At 33.8% G+C, this 3325-nt stretch overlaps 2 non-coding genes across 2 annotated transcripts; one reads left to right on the plus strand and one right to left on the minus strand.

Moving 5' to 3' along the window:
* Positions 1 to 206: 206 nt before the first annotated feature.
* EV154DRAFT_t181 lies at positions 207 to 280 on the plus strand. Its single transcript has one exon. It is a non-coding gene; the product is annotated as a tRNA-Ser (tRNA).
* Positions 281 to 3005: 2725 nt separating this feature from the next.
* On the minus strand, positions 3006 to 3079 carry EV154DRAFT_t182. Its single transcript has one exon. It is a non-coding gene; the product is annotated as a tRNA-Ser (tRNA).
* Between the last annotated feature and the right edge of the window lie 246 nt (positions 3080 to 3325).

Raw genomic sequence — 3325 nt, forward strand, 5'->3', positions numbered from 1 at the left:
TGTATATTGAACAATCATCAAATTGAGTAACATAAACTTGCTAATCATATTTTAAACAGAAACAATATCTTTTAAGTGATAACTTATTTTTTGATTCTATCTTAAAAAACGCTTCCGCCCAATCAGAAGACGTTCACATGATTATCACGTGTTAAATCATTACGTAAAGATTCTCTGCACATTTGAGAGTTAAAGCAGTAGGACAGGGTGAGATAGCCCAACTGGTTAGGGCGCCGGTATACTAGTCATCCGGCAGCGGGTTCGAATCCCGCACTCACCATTATTTTTCGACAGGCGGCCCATGAAATTATATCACGTGATATTCTAAACCCAACCTTTACTATGTATTATATATAATCACAGCCGTAAGGGGTGACATACCTCAACTGGATAAAGATATGGTATACTAGCAATGATATAGCAGATGACCGCAATCAGTGTCGCAGGGAATCAAAACTATCCCCAATGATCAATAAATTGAAATTTAAAATTTATCGGGGTGGTGGAAATTGAGCGCAATTGTAAGTAAGGATACAGATGTATTTTACTAATGATGATTTTTCCTCAAAAAATTGAGGGCAATTATAATTAGAAGAAAAGGCAAAGAATCCTTATGTGATGATATGCTCTATTTCTGCTACATTAATTAAATCGATATCTTTGACCTGAATACCTACAAAATGCTTTAGGAGTCGATTACCTAATTTAGATAGTTAGTAGTATCATATAACAAAATTAAAAAGACTCAGTAGCTAAGGCTTATTGAGATATGGAAGTAAATTGTGCCTAACATGACGGTACTTCTATGTGTAACATATTTACAAAACAAGCAATTAAAGATAATAAGATACATATTGTGACAGTGATTACAACTTCCCAGATACACTAAAGATAGTCAGACAGCAAATGGTCTTTCTCTATAAATACCTGTTCATTTGGTTTCATAATAAAGACATCTTATAAACAGTCTTAAACTATTCATAAACCTCCTTATAATTTACTTATGTTAAAACACAACACCTTACTTATGCTCAACTCATCAGGTAGTTACATACAATTTATTATAAGTAAACTTACAATACTTGCTTTTTGTAACAAGCAAGATATATATTTAAGAAAATTAAAGTAAAAGAAAAGAACAGAGCATTATAAAAATATCGGATTAAGAAAAATGGGATACTTGAAATTTATCGGCAGTATTGACAGAGAACGAAATCGAGAAATTGAATAAAAGATTAAGCAATGACAAAGTTTGGTCATATCTTATGTGATTCATCACAGGTTATTTAAAGACTAGACAGATTAAGGATAAACATTAAGTTAAAAAGCTGGTTTTTCTTGAAATATAAATTTGGTACAACATGTAACATGATTAAGACAACTGTATTTTTGGTTCGTGGGGATCCCCTTTCCCAAAAACTCCTACCCATTTGGGAGGAAACCCCTCGCGCCAGCCCTAAAATCCTGACTTGTGTAACTTTTGTGCCTGAAAATTGGCTTACACTGTGACTATTATATAACACTCCCATCATTTCAATAAAATAACGGGTTCGGCGTTACAAATCCCGTTTTCCTAACCGCGGATCTCGTCCATTTTTTGCCACATATCCTGGTTTACTAGGGTCGGACCTTAATCCAGTTTTTTAAAAAATGGATTAGGTCCGACCCTAGTAAACCAGGATATGTGGCAAAAAATGGACGAGATCCGCGGTTAGGAAAACGGGATTGTAACGCCGAACCCGTTATTTTATTGAAATGATGGGAGTGTTATATAATAGTCACAGTGTAAGCCAATTTTCAGGCACAAAAGTTACACAAGTCAGGATTTTAGGGCTGGCGCGAGGGGTTTCCTCCCAAATGGGTAGGAGTTTTTGGGAAAGGGGATCCCCACGAACCAAAATACAGTTGTCTTAATCATGTTACATGTTGTACCAAATTTATATTTCAAGAAAAACCAGCTTTTTAACTTAATGTTTATCCTTAATCTGTCTAGTCTTTAAATAACCTGTGATGAATCACATAAGATATGACCAAACTTTGTCATTGCTTAATCTTTTATTCAATTTCTCGATTTCGTTCTCTGTCAATACTGCCGATAAATTTCAAGTATCCCATTTTCTTAATCCGATATTTTTTATAATGCTCTGTTCTTTTCTTTTACTTTAATTTTCTTAAATATATATCTTGCTTGTTACAAAAAGCAAGTATTGTAAGTTTACTTATAATAAATTGTATGTAACTACCTGATGAGTTGAGCATAAGTAAGGTGTTGTGTTTTAACATAAGTAAATTATAAGGAGGTTTATGAATAGTTAAGACTGTTTATAAGATGTCTTTATTATGAAACCAAATGAACAGGTATTTATAGAGAAAGACCATTTGCTGTCTGACTATCTTTAGTGTATCTGGGAAGTTGTAATCACTGTCACAATATGTATCTTATTATCTTTAATTGCTTGTTTTGTAAATATGTTACACATAGAAGTACCGTCATGTTAGGCACAATTTACTTCCATATCTCAATAAGCCTTAGCTACTGAGTCTTTTTAATTTTGTTATATGATACTACTAACTATCTAAATTAGGTAATCGACTCCTAAAGCATTTTGTAGGTATTCAGGTCAAAGATATCGATTTAATTAATGTAGCAGAAATAGAGCATATCATCACATAAGGATTCTTTGCCTTTTCTTCTAATTATAATTGCCCTCAATTTTTTGAGGAAAAATCATCATTAGTAAAATACATCTGTATCCTTACTTACAATTGCGCTCAATTTCCACCACCCCGATAAATTTTAAATTTCAATTTATTGATCATTGGGGATAGTTTTGATTCCCTGCGACACTGATTGCGGTCATCTGCTATATCATTGCTAGTATACCATATCTTTATCCAGTTGAGGTATGTCACCCCTTACGGCTGTGATTATATATAATACATAGTAAAGGTTGGGTTTAGAATATCACGTGATATAATTTCATGGGCCGCCTGTCGAAAAATAATGGTGAGTGCGGGATTCGAACCCGCTGCCGGATGACTAGTATACCGGCGCCCTAACCAGTTGGGCTATCTCACCCTGTCCTACTGCTTTAACTCTCAAATGTGCAGAGAATCTTTACGTAATGATTTTAACACGTGATAATCATGTGAACGTCTTCTGATTGGGCGGAAGCGTTTTTTAAGATAGAATCAAAAAATAAGTTATCACTTAAAAGATATTGTTTCTGTTTAAAATATGATTAGCAAGTTTATGTTACTCAATTTGATGATTGTTCAATATACACAGTGACAGGCAAAAGTGTTCGTATGTATACCGGTTATT

This window comes from Mucor mucedo (genome assembly GCF_025094135.1).
Source record: "Mucor mucedo strain NRRL 3635 chromosome Unknown EV154scaffold_330, whole genome shotgun sequence".
Taxonomy (NCBI): Eukaryota; Fungi; Mucoromycota; class Mucoromycetes; order Mucorales; family Mucoraceae; genus Mucor; species Mucor mucedo.